The sequence below is a fragment of the Sinocyclocheilus rhinocerous genome, unplaced genomic scaffold, assembly GCF_001515625.1.
Source record: "Sinocyclocheilus rhinocerous isolate Xijiao unplaced genomic scaffold, SAMN03320098_v1.1 scaffold888, whole genome shotgun sequence".
Taxonomy (NCBI): domain Eukaryota; kingdom Metazoa; phylum Chordata; class Actinopteri; order Cypriniformes; family Cyprinidae; genus Sinocyclocheilus; species Sinocyclocheilus rhinocerous.
The window spans coordinates 560,219-578,466 of NW_015634016.1; the positions used below are offsets into that span (position 1 = coordinate 560,219).

The 18,248-nt window shown below is 38.7% G+C and overlaps 1 pseudogene; it reads right to left on the minus strand.

The window, feature by feature from the left end:
- Positions 1-11,114: 11,114 nt before the first annotated feature.
- On the minus strand, positions 11,115-13,278 carry LOC107745067 (uncharacterized; annotated as a pseudogene).
- Between the last annotated feature and the right edge of the window lie 4,970 nt (positions 13,279-18,248).

The following is an 18,248-nucleotide window of genomic DNA, read 5'->3' on the forward strand; positions in this document are numbered from 1 at the left end:
CTCAAGTAGTTGTATCTCAGCCGGCCAAATATCTATCCTAGCAAACCATACATCAATAGAAAGCTTATTTATTCAGCTTTCAGATGTTTAAATCTCAATTTTGAAAAAAATTGACCCTTATGACTGGTTTTGTGGTCCATGGTCACATATATGATTTTGTGTGTGTGTGTGTGTGTGTGTGTGTGTTTTAGATTTAAACATCATCTGAAAGCTGAATAAATAAGTTTATATATATATATATATATATATATTACATGAACAAACTATATTACATTATAAAATCCTTATGAAAGTGCCACTAAATGGTATTTTGAGATTATGTTCTTATATAAAATCACTGCATAAACCACTGTAACAAACTTACCATTAAACAATGATGGTCAAAAATACAATCTCGAGAAACTACAAAATCACTGGTCGGTTCTGATTTTACTGCGTTAGGTCTGTGAGATGAAACGTTTACTTTATGCTGAGAAAACATTTCGCTGTCACGGGCGCTTAATAAATCAGTTATCAGGTCCCAAATATGCGATTACTGCCTGAGCCCTCCGTGTCATCATATTCATGTTACTGCACTCAGCAAAAGAGCAGTTGCCAAAAGTAAAGTGGTTTGGCCAGAGTGATGGAGAGAGAGAGAGACAAGTGGGGAGGTGGAAGGGAGAAAGATGGAGGAAAAAAGAAATAAAACAAGAGAGACAATGTGAGGTGGGAGAGACGGAGAGGGAGAGAGGAAGGAAGAGAGAGAAAGAGAGATGACTTGTATTGGCAGTGAAAAACGTGTCCAGAATGATCATATCTCAGTGACAGGGAAGCTACTCAGCAGAAGTGGGGAGTGTGTAAATGATCTGCCCCTGGACACACATACACACACACACACACACACATACACACACACACACTGACCTTGCTCAGTCATAGGGGAAAAAATGAAAAAAACAAAACAAAAAACACTTGAGTTACGATGTGAAATTAAAGGCGATCTACTGCACTTCTCAGTCATAAATCACCATGTAATTACTAGAGTCCATCGATCCCTATCTCTCTCTCCTCGCTCTGCCTCCTCTCTACGTCTCTCTCAACCTCAATCCTTCCGTCATTCGCTCATTTTTGCTTCCCTTTGTCTCATCTCTTTCATTTAACCTTTTACAGTCAGCCCATCTCTCTCTCTAGATGTATCTATCAGTGGGGCAGAAGTGAAGAGGTGGGTGTAGGCTGAGGGAAGATGAGCACTTCTCCTCTTTAAGCGGTGAAGCTCTGCTTTGGTTGTCGAATAATGAATAAGGCCCTGAAGTTGCCGGAGGAAACCACTCTGCTATTATCGACAGCCTCGGCCACCACCTTTAACTTTGTTACTGTGACTCTATCAAAATATAAAGCAGCAAGTTACATTCAACACTTCAAACACAAAATAATCATCAGAGTTTCTACTAAATTACACATAAATACCCAGGTGAAAAAGAAATATATTTAAATTGTGCTTTTTCAGACATCTGCCAATGCATGTGTCAAAAACACAACTGGCACAGACAAATAATGTTAATTAAATCTTACCTGAAGTCACGGTGAGGTTCCAAAAGCCAGACGCCATACACGCTTGCAGAAGCTGGTTCACCAAAGATGTTCACGTTTCAAAAAGTTGAAAACGCAAAAAAACATCCCCAAAGTAATCCATATGAATTGCGTGGTTTCCTCCAAGTGCCTTAAAGAGACACGATCGGCGACCGCTCTATATAATACTGTTTAAATTTAGACTTATATTCACATTCAAGAGACATTTGCACGCACATCATATTTTATATACGAAGCTCTCTGGGGTGAGCTCATTATCATACGAACCAATCAGAGCCGTTCAATGGCTCTGGAACCAATCAGGTTTAGTCAGTGGGTTGTTTGAATTTAAACAAGTAAACGCAAGTTTTTTTTTTTTTCATATATGATGTTGAAATCCTTGTGGGAATTTCAGAAATATATATTAGAAAATAAAGGCGTCAAGCTTGAACAAATTTATAAACACCTAGCTTATTACAATTAATGTATCATGTAATGAACAACAGCCTAATCAACCAAAGTAGCATAACCTTTTAAGTAAAACTGAACAACATATTAAACAACATATTTTAAATATCGCAATGCTTAATAATAGTTGACAAACGTTTGTACATTGTAAATGTTAAACATGTTTTTCAAAATATTGTACTTTTCCAAATATTAAAATTATAAATACATAAATATTTAAAATATAACCATGTGTAGGCCTACTGCAATATAAAGTACATTAAAAACCCACTAAAAGTGTAATCATTTTGTTATGTTCTTACACAAAGTAGACATAAAATATACTTTAAGTAAATGTAACATAAGTATGTTTTCTGTAAATACACTAAAAAGTCACTAAAATTATGCTTGTGTTTAGTATATCCCTTAAAAGTGTAACTAAAAATATATTTATTACCATAGTATTTCTACTATACTTTTTAGAAATATACTAATAGTGTGCTTGTGTTTAGCATATTCCTTAAAAAGTGTAACTAAGCATATATTTATTACCAAAGTATTTCTAGTATACTTTTTATAAATACATTAAAAGTATGCTTCTGTTTAGCATATTTCTTAGAAGTATAACTAAGCATATATTTAATGCAAAAGTACTTCTAGTATACTTTTTAGAAATATATTAAAATGCAATTCAATATATTTTTATTGCACTTCAAATAAGCATGTTGGGAATACAAATGTATTATAAATATACTATTTGTATTTCAAGTATATTTTTAATACATTTAATACTACGTCTTTTTCACCTGGGTAATGCACAAGGATCATACTTAAAGGGATAGTAAAATAAAAATAAAAATCAGTCTGTGTTTACTTACCCTTGTCACGCTTTGCTTACAGGAGGAACGAGGAGACGTGGAGATTTCACAAAATAAGAGTCTTTAATAATCCAACACGGAGACACAGAACACAAGGATGACGTTCAAGACCCGACAAATACAAACTGAACAGACTGGGACTTTTAAACACAGGGCAATCAGGGGAACACAGGTGCATGGAATCAGTCAATTAACTGGGACACGGAACACATGGGGAGGGAAAACACAACAAAAACCAGTCCATAATCCTGACATATCGCCCCCCTCCCGGAAGGCGCATCCTCGCGCCGTAGAACAACAGAGGGGGGGAACGGGTGGGAACTAAGGAGGAGGACGGGCACCCGGGAGGGGGCTGGCAGACAGAGACCAGGGAGGCGACAAAGGAGGGAGGAGCCAGGAGGGGTCCGGAGCAGGAGGAGCACAGCAGGACCCAGGCCACAGTCATAACGACCCATGGAGGGGGAATGGCCACCGACTCCAGGGGGCCGACCAACGGTGGCGGAGCAGGTGGTGGAGGAGCCCGAGGCGGAGACGGAGAGCCGATGAGTCAGGGCGAAGGGGAGGATCCGGAGGGCCAAGGCGTAGCAGATGGCGCCGGCGACTGACGCGGTGGTAGGGATCCGAAAGGCCGCGGTGGAGCCAGAGTGACAGAGGACTGAGGAGGAGCCGATGGGATGAAGGAGCCTGCCAGAGGGATGAAGGGATGAGGCACAGCCGGAGGAGTGAAGTCCCGAGGCGCAGTATGGTCGATGCCAGGCCAAGGCAGAGCCGGAGCCGGAGCCGGAGCCGGAGGGACGAGGGAGCCCGGCGGAGCTAGTGGACTGCCGGGCCACGGTGGAGAGGAGGGAGCTAGGAGCCATGGTGGAGCAGACGGATCCACGGGCCGAGGTGGAGTCCGGGGCTTAGAGGCTGGAGGCGGGGGGAAGGGATACTCTAGCCATTGCGACGCTGGAGGATGGCAGTCCCATGGAGCTCGCACCGCACAGATGGTGGGCTGAGGGCGAGCAGAGGGGCTGCCAGACGACAGCGGTGGAGGAGGCAGGAGCGGGTATAGATGGTGGGCTGAGGGCGAGCAGAGGGGCTGCCAGACAACAGCGGAGGAGGAGGCAGGAGCGGGTGGGCATTTGTGAGCCTCCGGGCTTTCAGGCCAGAACTTAGGAACGGGAGCCCTCTCCTCTTCGTTGTGTGGCACAGTTGCCGTGCCCTACACAGCTCACCCTCAGCCGCGGTGCAGGGGGCGGAGCTCCTCTCCACGCTCACACCGTCCGCAGATTTCTCCCTTGTGATGGGCGTTGTTGTCGGCTCACACACCTTGACTGATGTCATTTGCAGCTCCGGCTCCGCGGCAATCCTCAGCTCTGTAGCTCCGTGTGCACAGGTGTGTGTGTCTTCTGTCACGCTTTGCTTACAGGAGGAACGAGGAGACATGGAGATTTCACAAAACGAGAGTCTTTAATAATCCAACATGGAGACACAGAACACAAGGATGACATTCAAGACCCGACAAATACAAACTGAACAGACTGGGACTTTTAAACACAGGGCAATCAGGGGAACACAGGTGCATGGAATCAGTCAATTAACTGGGACACGGAACACATGGGGAGGGAAAACACAACAAAAACCAGTCCATAATCCTGACAACCCTGAAGTTGATCCAAACCTATATGGCATTCTTTCTTCTGTGGAACACATAAGACTTATTTTGGAAAATTTATGTTGTAGTTAATATAGCAGCATAAGCTCACAAGAAAAACGTGCCTCTACCGACATTTTTACAAAACTCCAAAAAACCTACCTGTACATACAATGAACACTAATGGCTATAAAACAACTTTTATTCCTCTTCACAGATATAATGATTACAATGGCAGATTGTTGATTCAAAAGACTAATTTTTGCACGGTTCCATTAACGTTATGACCTCAAAACGCTTTTGTTTGCATTACATAACCAGCTCCCTATGTATTTTTTGATGTGGTAAACTTGCTTGGTAGACAACTCTTGATGGGCGAGTGCGGGTGCGGGCGGGAAGAGACTCGTGTGTGTGCGGGATGTGGGAGAATAAAATGATTCGCGGGACTCCCTCAAAATAGAAATTATATAAATATTAAATGTCTAAAACATATAAATGGTTATTTATTTGTTGCACAAAAGCAAAAAGAACAACTAATATTAACATTAAAATGATTGACGTGGAAGCTAGGCATAGTTTCTATTTATAACACGTGTTTAAATGGTTGCGCAATGTAGCCAATCACCGACTCAGCTGTTGATTTTTGGAACGCAATGGCCAATCAGAGGTGATTAAGTTAGAATCTACTCACCGCAGTGCTAAAATTGCGTGTTCACGAATACTCTCATTTTAACACACAAAGTGTAGACACTGTGAAAGATTCATTGTGCATATATTTATTGTGTTATAACTGAGCTTTAAGAGATCGCGATTAACTGAGATGTCAGCTTTTAGTGATAATAAAGGAAGCACGCTGCTCGCATTCTGCCATGCCAAACCATGCAGGCAGCAGCCCATGCTTGCTTTTCTGTTAAAAATAACAGTGGTTTGTGATTGTGAATGTTGATGCTTTAGTAGCGAAACGCTACAATATATTTCTGCGGGAGCGGGCGGGCGCGAGACAGAATCTTGCGGGAGCGAGACTGAAAAATCCGTCCCGCGCAGGTCTCTACATTCAAGTACATGTCGTGATAAAACATTTTCAGAAGTAAGTAAAATGTCATGGTTGCTTCAGCAAATATATTTTTATCTCACATTTGTTTCAGTTGGTACTGTCTATAGGTTTACGGTAGTGGTTGGTGTAGGTGGTATGTTATTTTCAAATGCAATATAGCATTAACCTTTTAGCTCCACTCAACTGCTGCTATACTACAACCAACATAATACAAGGGATGCCAGATTCACATTAATTTTTTCAGATAAAACTGAAAGCCACAGTCATTGGACATTTTCACTTAGAGTGTTGCGAAATATGCAAGAAAGCAATATAATTTTGCTGAAATGTCACCATATGCACATTTTTCCAACTTTATATAGCCTACTGACCTGGGTTGGTATATAAAGTACAAATTTTACATCTAAAAGACGATCTGGACAATGTTCAAGAGCAACAAAGATTTCCCCTCCATTCTGATATACAAGGTCTGTATAGCTCAGTCATGTAAGTATAGCTCCTATAACTGAATAGAAAATACTGAAATTTCAAAAAACTGCTTGCCAAACTCACATTTCCACATATTTCAAATCAGCAATAAAATTTTACCCTCAAAAGACACTAAAAAGCTGTAAATGTTGAGCATAAGTTTCATGACTCCAACCACCATCAAACAGCAAGAATTGCTGTAAGAAAATAAATTTTCTAATTTGTTATTTTGCAATTGGCTCTTTTATTTGGAAGGCAGGGCTTCCTTTTCGAGAGCCGCCATATTGGCATTCTCCCATTTCTTCTAAGTGACTTGTCTCAGATATATATTGTCTCTGTAGGAACCCTGTCTCCAAGCAATCCTGAAACGAGAGAAAAAAAAAAAAACTCCACACCACTTACATACTTTTGCATGGTACGCATCAACAAAGACCAAAAGGGGCGATACAATCAGTGAAACTTACCAGTGCTGTTGGACTAAATATCTTAGAATATCGCTTGTCCAAACAGATTAACAATCAATGTAATGCTGTGAATTGAGGTTTCTGTTGCACAATGACACCAACATTTATCGGTCACAAAAACTTTCCTTAAAACCAACTGGATGAATGAGTCAGTGAGTAGGTGAGTGAGAACAAATCTGTGTGTGTGTGTGTGTGTGTAACTGTCTGTGTGCAAGGCTCCTGACACAATGACAAGTGTAACTACTAAAAACATGCACACGTTCACACCAACTGGAAAGAAATATGACAAATATGGAAAGAATCTGCATTGCTTTTGTAATACTGAAACACATGGTGCAAGATTGAAATGTATGACTAAAATCGTTGATAAATACTTTTATATTTTATCAGAATAGTTAAAACTCTGCCGTTCCAGTGAAATCTTCCTTACACAAAAGGGTTTCTTTCAGGTGACACTATAGGTCAACCTAATGTGCTTAGCTCATTCTCATCTGTTACTGGGTAGGTGGATATGCGCAATTGTGGTTACTTTGATTCAGTTAGACTGAAACTGATCAATAAAGAAAGTCATTTCAGGAGTCATTTAGGCATTGATCAACTGAAAATATGTTTGTGCCTATTGCTCTGGAATGAGAACAGGTTTGTAAAATAAAAAGTACAATGTGATGGATTGCAAGTGCTCTATAAGAAGGATACACCGTTTTTAAGGGCTGTATTGCTTTTTTCAGTTTAATTTGGTGTATTGTATGAAAGCACTATTGTTTCCTTAGAATTTCTGTGTCTTGTAATATTTATGCTATTTTGCCTGACCAAACTGCTGAAAAATAATGATTTTAATATACGAACATTGCAGTTTAGTCAACACTAAACTCTATCAGAATTATTTAAAAATGGAGGCAACATCAATTATTAATGATACAAAGTATCTTATTTTTTAGAAAAAAAGTGACTTCCTGTGTGACTCAGGCAGAAATGGAAAAAATGCACCATGTTGCTTGTCACAACTGAAATGGAAATGCACTTTCTCTTGATTGTTTCAAACTTTTTTTTTTTTTTTTCAAAATGTTTTCAAAAACTGTATTTGTGTAGTCTTGCATGCAGGAAGTGCTTTTATTTGTACTCCACTAGATTCTGTTTGAATAGAATAATTCAGTACTTTCTCCAGTAGTACATAGCTCACAGTGTTTTTACATCTCTAAAAGTCCTATTTTCACCTGACACCGACTAAGATTACACATTGAGAAGTTTTAATATAACCTTCTCTTCCAATTAAAGTGAGCTGAAGTACAGAAACCTTACCAACCAGTTAAAAATAGCTAATCAATTCAGACATGCTACATACATAATTCTAGGCATTTTATTTGCGTTGGTCGGACATTCTCAATGATGGGTAATGCTGAGGAAAATCATGGTCTGTTAGTCTCAGGCATAACCAGTACTCTGCATCCATAACCTTAGTTCATAAAGATGTCTTAGGTGTGTTAGCAATGAAACTTTAAACTGTTGTGGGTCATTTCTGCAGCACCAAACAGAACTGCAAAAAATTTATCTGGATCTGTTAGCATTCTTGTTCATTTTAATGTCAGTTGCTTGGCTGACTCTAACTTTGGATGCTGCCATCTTTGTTTATTATTTATTATTTTATTTGATTTTTTTATTGCTTTATTTAAGGCTCACTTATTACTAAACATTTTACTTATTACTTATTACTAAATTATTACTAAACAGTAAAATAGTCTAATGGAAATAAACAAGCATATTTACAAACATATATTTACACATAAAAATATTGATTAAAATGCCAATGTTCAATAGACAACCAAATATTTTTTTTATGCAAATAGGTCATTATTTATTTTATTCAATGCTGCTTCTAAATGCTACTTAAGTGTAACATATGTTAACGCAAATAACCGAACAAAGTCAAGAAATAAACAAAAAAATGTATACGTGATATAAAAATATTGATAGAAAGTGTAATTTCCAAAAAATAACCAGATGATTTTTCTAATGTGAATATCACTCATTATTATTTTAATTTATTTGATTTGTATAACATTTTATAAACTTTTTTTTTTTTTTGAGAAATTTTAAATTTATTTAAATGTATGGGTTACTGGTTGTGCACATGTTTTGAAAATGCAACTACAAATGGCTTACTCGTCTCTGCACATTAAACAGGGATTAGCTAAAGTATTTTTATTATTAAAAAGATTTCAGCTTTATTGTAAACTTTCCACCAACAAAAAATCTTATTTTTTTTATTTTTTTTTCCTAGGTTAATCTACTTCTATTAAAGACCCATTTAAAGTGCTTGTCAAGGATGCCTGAAGAACACTCAAAAACGTTAAGAGAACGTTTCCCAGATAAGCCTGGCTGATTTGCTGATGGAAAATGATGTGTGTCTGCTGACAGGCTGCTTGAAGTATAGTTGTTGGCTGTCATAGTGATGCTATCTCTTCACCAATCAAAGTGCAGGTAGGGGATGACAGGGAATTTATCTCTGTGTTAGAGAGCTCTATATCTCATGGCCTCAATTACAGCATAGAGTGTTAAGCCTTCATTCAGAGAAGTGTGTATGTATGTGCATGTGTTTTTGATGGTGTAAAAGAGGAAGAAAGACATGAATCAACAGCAGTACCCTGACAACAAGCAGGGGGTTTTGAAGCCTTGATAGCGAGATCACACAGTAGCGATGTGCTTGAGTGTGTGTGTGTGTGTGTGTGTGTGTGTGTGTGTGTGTTTCAAAATGTTTTCAAAAACTGTATTTGTGTAGTCTTGCATGCAGGAAGTGCTTTTATTTGTACTCCACTAGATTCTGTTTGAATAGAATAATTCAGTACTTTATCCAGTAGTACAAAGCTCACAGTGTTTTTACATCTCTAAAAGTTCTATTTTCACCTGACACCGACTAAGATTACACATTGAGTGGTTTTAATATAACCTTCTCTTCCAATTAATGTGAGCTGAAGTACAGAAATCTTACCAACCAGTTAAAAATAGCTAATCAATTCAGACATGCTACATACATAATTCTAGGCATTTTATTTGCATTGGTCGGACATTCTCAATGATGGGTAATGCTGAGGAAAATCACGGTCTGTTAGTCTCAGGCATAACCAGTTCTCTGCATCCATAACCTTAGTTCATAAAGATGTCTTAAGTGTGTTAGCAATGAAACTTTAAACTGTTGTGGGTCATTTCTGCAGCACCAAACAGAACTGCAAAAAATGTATCTGGATCTGTTAGCATTCTTGTTCATTTTAATGTCAGTTGCTTGGCTGACTCTAACTTTGGATGCTGCCATCTTTGTTTATTATTTATTATTTTATTTGATTTTTTTATTGCTTTATTTAAGGCTCACTTATTACTAAACATTTTACTTATTACTTATTACTAAATTATTACTAAACAGTAAAATAGTCTAATGGAAATAAACAAGCATATTTACAAAAATATTTACACATAAAAATATTGATTAAAATGCCAATGAAACAGACACTGGAAAAGAAAGAAAGCTATACAACATACTTAAAATGTGAGACTAAAATTTGACACTTTAAAATTATTGTTAGTATGCATAAAAATTAAGCTCCATCTGATATGCACCATTTCAAATGGAGGTTGCCAGGAGGGAAAAAATAATTTTGTTAATAAAAATTTGTATTCTTTTCATTGGAAAAAAAAAACCTGAACATAATTAAAACCAGATAAATTTACATAACAAGCAAAATTATAAAAAGACTTGTTTTCAGAGAAAATATCATGTTAAATATTCATGTTTCGTACACAATTGAAAAATAGTTTCTCAAGTTTTAAAGAATAAACTTAACAAAATTTCCTTTAAAAAATGCCAGTGAGGTCAGAAAATTTATTCAATATATACTATCTAAAAGCACGTCTTAATATCTACAAATTTTTTCTTCTTAAGTGATGCATTTTTATTAATGGGTCACCTCTGCATAGGGCTTATTTAGTAGAGGACCTTATTGAGCCCCCCTCACATGAGCCAACAAAATGTTCATGGTTTTTCCCCGACTTTGATGCCAGCTCACAAGTTGAATATTACAGAGACATTTTGCTGTTGAAAAACAGCTGATGAAAGCATGAATTTCATTTCCATGCTGGTTTATGCTGTTTAATTCTGGTTTGGTGCTGGTCTAGCTGGTTCACCAGCACAGCCTGTCTGCTCAATCAAGGTTTTTTTTTTTTTTTTTTGCTGATTTAGCTAGTGAGGCAGCCTTTTCTGGGACAAACATCATATAATTATTCAGTGCTTGAGGACAAGTATTCAAAACTGGTGGCCAGCTATATCTTTTTAGTATTATTATTCAATTTAATCATATATGCTTGAATTATGTTGATCATTGTGCACTGGTGTGACTGTCCAGGTTAAAATTCCTTCATTTTAAACAACTTCATTTAAATAAATAATACATTTAATTTGTATTTGTAATTTGTACATTTGTAATTTGTGTGATGCTTAAAAAGTACTTTTGTTGTGCACATACATCTTCTGATGCCGCTGGACACATCATCAGTGATGTTCCTGGAATCATCGGGTGTTTCGGGTCTTTCAACATCATACACCCTCCTCCAGGTGACCCAGCTGGGGCTGATCAGACCCCAGCTTGTGTCCAGCTGGCTGGCTACTTAGTACTCCATGGCTCTCCTCTTTTTAGCCATAGCCACCTTGAAGCCCTCTCTGCTGCTTCAGTGGTGCTGCGTATAGCTACCCTCCTGCTCGCTCCCTCAATGCCCAGCTCTCTGTAGGCTCTGGCCAAGGAACGTGCTGCAAACCCCCTACATCCAACTTCAACTGGGATGCACCTCGCTCTCCATCCTGCCTGCTTGCAGTCACTGACGAGTCCTTCATACTTGGAGAGCTTCCTTTCAAAAGCTTCTTCCAAGCGATCTTCCCAAGGGACGGTCTGTTCCAGCAGCACAACTTGTTTTGTGGATTCCGATACGAGGATGATGTCTAGTCGCAGAGTGGTTACTACAATATGACTAGGGAACTTCAGCTGTTTTTCTAGGTCCACTAGCAGTTGCCAGTCCCTTGCAGAGGCCAGTATGCCTGCAGATTTCCTCTTCGTTGAAGTAGGCTGCTCTCCAGCTCTGACGAAGTTAATTCTCTGCTTGGAGGGTCGGGACCGCTTTGCCCTTTCAACTCCAGTGCCGATAACTTCAGCAATGGTCTTCAGGACTTGATCGTGCCTCCATCGGTACCAACCTTCTCCAAGTGCCTTTGGGCAGCAGCTCAAAATATGCTCCAGGATTCCTCGCTTGGAGGACAGTGGGCATGCTGGTGACTCTACTTTTCCCCATAAGTGAAGATTTGATGGACTCGGCAGGACATCGTACACTGACAGGATGAGAAATTTAATACGGTATGGCTCAGCCTTCCAAAGCTCCGTCCAGGTAACTTTCCTATCTATTGCTTTCTCCCATCTCGTCCAGGCTCCTTGTTGTTTCATTCCCACTGCCCTGCAGGATCTAATCTCCTCCACAGTTGCTCTCACCTCCTCCTGAACAAGGCTGTTCCTTTTCTTCCTTCTGCTGAGGTTCACGTGTGGCGTCGGAAAGGATCCCAGCCCAGCTCTGCCTTGTGTAACCACTCCCACCAGCCTCCTGTGCCGCAACCTTGCCTCTGCCTCCTGAACAGCCTCTTCTGCCTTCCATTTTCTGCCAGTCCTCACTTGGATCCCTGCTTTGGCTACTTTCTGGTCTCTTGAGTCCCTGTATTGTAACACTTCTCTAGTTCTTGTTACTTTGAATTCCTCCTCTAAGGATTTGAAAGGTAGTTGCAGCTTGTTGTGATGTCCATAAAGCGCAATGCTGCTCAGGCTCTTCGGCAACCCCAGCCATCTCCTGAGGTAGCTACTAACTTTCCTCTCCAAGATCTCAACTGTTGTAATCGGTACTTCATATACAAGAAAGGGCCACAGAATTCTAGGGAGAATGCCGTACTGGTACACCCAGGCTTTAAACTTCCCTGGCAAGCCAGCATTGTCTGTAGATTTCAGCCAACACTCTAACTCTGTACAGGTGGCATGGGTCGATCTTGTGTCTTTCAAAGAACTGTCGAACGCCTTGCCTAAACTCTCGACTTTCTTCAGTACCAATGATCTTGATTTGGCAGGTTTGAAATGCATACGGGCCCACTCCATTAGCTTCTCTAGGCCCTGTAAAATCCACCGATATCCTGGGACTGATTCTGTGGTGACTGTAATATCATCCATAAAAGCCCTGATGGGTGGTTGTCGCTTGGCCGAATTTGTTGTGGGGCCTCTGCATTGTGGTTCAGCAGACTTGGTGAGCATATTCATGGTTAGTGAGAACAGTATGACAGAAATAGTACATCCTGTAATAATCCCAATCTCAACCTTGTGCCAGCTTGATGTCGTTGCTCCTGAAGAGACCCTCATCCTGAAATTGCTGTGATAATCATTGATGAGGTCTGTAATTCTGCTGGGGATATGGCACCTGGTTAGTGTATGCTGCACCAGCTTCTGAGGAATGGAACCATACGCATTTGCCAGGTCTAGCCATAAGACCGATAAGTTGCCCTTATTCTCTCTGGCCTCCATAATGAGCTGCCACTCCAGCCCACACTACGCCAGTGTGCTCCAAGCAGCCTGGAATACCTGCAACTCCACCCTTCTGTACTGACATATTGATATAGGTGGACACCTGTGCGTTGTGCTGCTTCTCCTCCTCCCACACTTCATTCTTGCTTGGTGGATCTTTAAGCCACGATTGTTCTTGCAGACTTTGCCACATATGCACTGGTTATTCATAGTCGACTTTCCATTGCTCGGGTCTGAAATTGTATTGTATGAAATTGTATGTGCACTGGGGTGCTCATCCCCCCCCCCTCGGGCACCCCTGGGGGTATTTCGCCATTGAATTCTTTGTAGCTTTTTTGGGAGCCCTCCTCACAGAGGACACAGATTGGGTTGCCAGCCCATTCTGCCCAGGCTGGGGTGGAGACGTCTCTCCGAACTTTTAAATAACTTTTTACAAATGTATTATAATTTTTGTGCATGCAGTTTTTATATACTCTACATCGAATATTTGTACTTTTAAATTATTTTAGCACACCATATAGAACAATTTAAAATATTGAACTAGTTGATAAAATGTTTATTAAATTCAATATTTTAGAATTTTAATGCATTAATTGCATATTTATTGCCAGTGCGTGGACAGCTTGCAACAAAACTAAAAAGTCTGCATGAAATCAAAATTTCCAATATTTATTTTGTTAGTGCACATTGCTAATCCTGAGGTGAACAATTAATCTGTGCAATTTAACCCACAGAAAAAATAGTTTGTCTTGGTGATCTTTAATCAAAATCTGAAAATTTGCTTCCGCTCTGGAATGGCATTCCTTCTCTGATGACATGAGTTTGATGGCCTGGGCGGAGTATCCTTAACCAGTCCCCTCTAACCCATTAGTTTAGTTGTTTAGTTTTGCGCCATGTCATAATTACCATATTTTGAGATAACAACACGTGACATTGTACTTGGAGCTGTCCTCGGTTATAGCTGGTAGGGATACAGCTATGACCAGAAGTGACACAAAATCTCGCCACAAAATAGCAATAAATTAAATTTGCTATATCCCATTGTATTTTATTAACGTCTACACCTACTCCAACCCTAAACCCACCCTTACAATAATGCAAATACAGTAATTATTGTTGTTCAGTGTGACAAAAATGTCTTTGCAGGCGCATTGGCTGGTCTAGCCTGAAAAATAAGCTTTTTAAACGCTATTTGAGCAAAAACAACATTCATGGGGCAATTCATGTAATTTAATTGCGAGTTCAGCGAGCAGTTTTTGAGATTTCAGGATTCCCCCATTTATTTCAATAGGACTTGGTCTTGTTTGAGCTGCCCGGCGGCATTGCAAATATGGCTGCTGAGTGAACTTTCCTTGAAAGGGACTTTAGCTATATCCCTTCTAACCCCAACCGCTGTTCCATATCCTCAAACTTTAATTATTCCTTTATATGGCAAGACTATCAAAGCCAAAGCATTAACTTGTTTGTTTAAACTCGTAATTACAACTTGTAAACTTGAAATGTTCTGAGAGCTACGACTTGGTCCACCGTACTACCTGACTGCCGCAGATTTAGTCATTTAGTCGTTTCTTATACTGCGATAGAAACGCATAATTCAGAGTCTGAGGACTTGGACAGCTCCGAGCTGAATGTCACGTTGTTGTTATCTCGAAATTTTGGTAATTACGACATGGTGCAAATGCAGCCTTTGCTGTAAACGAGAAAGGGTGAGGAGGAGCGCTAAAATAAAACATCGCAATCTATTCTTTATCCTGTTTCTGTTTGAAATACGTAAAAATACCCTTTAAAATATAATACAAAAATATGTTTGAAAAAACTTCAACCTTGTAATTTGTTAACTACCCATATGTATGGGCATTCAGAGCTTTATCAAGTCTTAAAATACTATGAGTTGCATTTATATTATATTATAACACACTTAAAATGGTAACCTAAAATGGTAACAACTTGATAGTTACCTGGTTTTATCCAAGTCAAAAACCTTATTTAATATCACTGAATCAACCTGAATGCATGAATTTACAAAACTTGCAGTGCAGGTTCTTGCATGTATAGCTGTTTATGAAGACTTACATCTTATCATTTATGCAATTCATAATGAGACATTACATAACATGCAACATAGTGCAATACAAAGTTCCACATTTGTACTAGAAAAATTCTGCTTGAGAGGTGAAACTTTTTTAGTTTAGAGTTTAATAGGAAGTATATTAAATGTTAATGTTTGAGGAGGGAGCCTGGGAGTTCGTAATTTGCTATAATTTTCTTTTCTTCATGTGGGGGATGGTTTTTATAAGTTAAAGTGTTGGTCCTGGGTTTAAATCTGAACGGCTGACTTGAGTGTAACACAATGGATCCATAGACAACTGAGGAGCCTCAATTAGAATAACAAATACGAGCTGGGCTTCCCCTGTCACACACACACACAATACACACTCGTCACACACACAATTACCCTTTTACACACCGCACACACACATAGACATTCAGAGTATTCTCTCCGTCTCTCTCATTTACGATTTTCACACACATATTCCCCTCTGTCTTTCTCTCACAAACATACACCTTCTCTCTCTTTTTCACTTTCTTCAGACTCTATAGGGCAGAAAACAATAGGTAGTAAATAATCAAATTAAACGCATGTTTTAGCAGAGAACTGCTGGGAGCTTTCAGCCCCATTAGCTCCAGAAAGGAAGGAGGGAGAGGGGAGAAATGGGAGGAATGGACAGGGAGGGAAACAGGGATGGAGAGGAGTGGTGGGAGAGCGAGAGGAAGGAACACTTGCCAGACCATCACATTTGGCCTAAATGAGGCATACACTAATGCTGCCTCTTCAGAGTATCTAAGAACTGTGTATGTGTGTGTGTTAGAGAGAGAGATTCTTTGGCTCCTGTCTGTATCAACTCATCAGACTTGCAGGCCATCCAACAGAAGCTCTCATCCTGCTTTAAATAGCTGTTTAACTTTGAGCGTGTGTATGTGTTTGCATGCCCATAGTGAGTGCTGGTTTGTTCTAATCAAATCACACAGGGTTTTAAATTGTGGAGTGCACACGTTTGTTGTACTGCATTGTAAACATGTCTCTAATGACCTCCTAGGTTCTTTATGAGTACAATAGTTTTTGCTTCCTCATATATTATCAGTTTAAAAAATCTCTAATCATCAACCAAAGCTGCACCTCCCTTCATCCTGTGTAAAATCACATCAATCTCTTTATCTCAGTTGTGGTTAATTCTGCAGAACAGTTTGGTCCACGCTGCCTTTAGCATTTCCGCAGTAGTCAGCACTGTCCTGATTCATTTTGATTTAAACCCTCTAACCGTTTTGATTTACGAAACGCAGAGCAGAAATTCCTACTCATGGAAACCAGACTGAGTGCTTCCAAAGGGCATTGGAATTAAATGCTAAGAGAAGTATGATGTTAGGTTTTGAGTATCTAGAACTGGAGGATTTTTTTTATTTTTTTTTTAAGCAAAAAGAAAATCGCGTGTCTGTATAACAAATATATTCTTGTTTTTTTTATTCTCATCTGTCCCATAGTCCTCCTTGCTGTGGCTATTTTTAATCTTGGAATTTTATTATTTGTAATGTTCTTAGAGTCTGGAATAACAGGAATTTAAAGCAAGCATGCTTGTTGAGGAAAATATAATGGTCCAATTATACACCACCACACTGCCCAGCAGGGGCAATGTGTTTGTCTGAGAAATATTATGGATCATACCTTTTTGGTTTAAAAAAAAAAAAAAAAACTGGCAGCTGTTTATAAGCGTTGCAGGATTCAATTTTTTCCATTTTTAATTGTCATTAAATTATATTATGTCAATAAATCAGCATCTTTGAGATATAAAAAAATACTGGTAGGCTACAACAGAATATATATGCTTAAATATATAAAAATTAAATAATGACAGGTCACAATGGTACCATCACAAAACCTCATCATGGTGACGCACATGACGATAAACATAAACAATAGGCATAGGCTAAATGTATGCATTCAGCATAAACAAATATATTCAAAAAAATGCAGGCTTATGATGGAACCACTCGTTCCTGTCATCTTACCTATATGTAATCCTACCATGTTTAGTATCTATGAATTCGCCAAAAAAAAAAACTGGCAGCTGTTTATAAGCGTTGCAGGATTCAATTTTTTCCATTTTTAATTGTCATTAAATTATATTATGTCAATAAATCAGCATCTTTGAGATATAAAAAAATACTGGTAGGCTACAACAGAATATGATGGCTTAAATATATAAAAATTAAATAATGACAGGTCACAATGGTACCATCACAAAACCTCATCATGGTGACGCACATGACGATAAACATAAACAATAGGCATAGGCTAAATGTATGCATTCAGCATAAACAAATATATTCAAAAAAATCCAAACAAATGTGATGTTTATGCTGGGAATGCCCATTTAGCCATGTTATTTTAGGTTATGTTACTTACCAAAAACATAATTTTAAAAAATATTTTACCATTAAAGTATTTCCTGAAATATAAGTTACACACCCTTACCATTTACTTAATTTTTAAATAATATATAAATTATAAATAAATATAAGACATCTGAACAATATTTTAAAGAAAAAATACATGTGTTGTCTTTTAAAATACAGTATAATTTATGGTAAGGTAACTTAATCAGTTAGCAGGATTTTGCTCTTTCGTTGTTACATTTTGTCTGACATTAGTTTTTTTTTTTTTTACATTAGTAACGCTCATTTTTATGAATTAGTATACAAAGGCTTAATGTGGTATTATTTTGCTGCTTGCTCATTATAATTTAAACAATACTATACTATATTGTTATAATTATCATTATAATTTAATCTGTAACTAGGGATACTGTAATAAAAAAAAGTATTAGCATTTGTCACACCTTCCATATTATACCATACAGCTTACATTACATTACATATCATAACATAAAGTGCCAAACACTCTATCTCTCTCTCTCCTCTCTCTCTCTCTCTGTTTGTAGGTGAGCTAAAGCGCAGAGAGCGGCAGCGGCACTATTCAGTCACTGGTGACAGTGGAGGGGAGTCGTATGTCTCAGCGCTCCTCTCGGGATATTCTTTTCAGTTCGTCTTTTGAGCGCTCCTCCTGTTTCCAGTCCTGTCCCCCCCCCCCCCCCCCCCCCGCGCCCC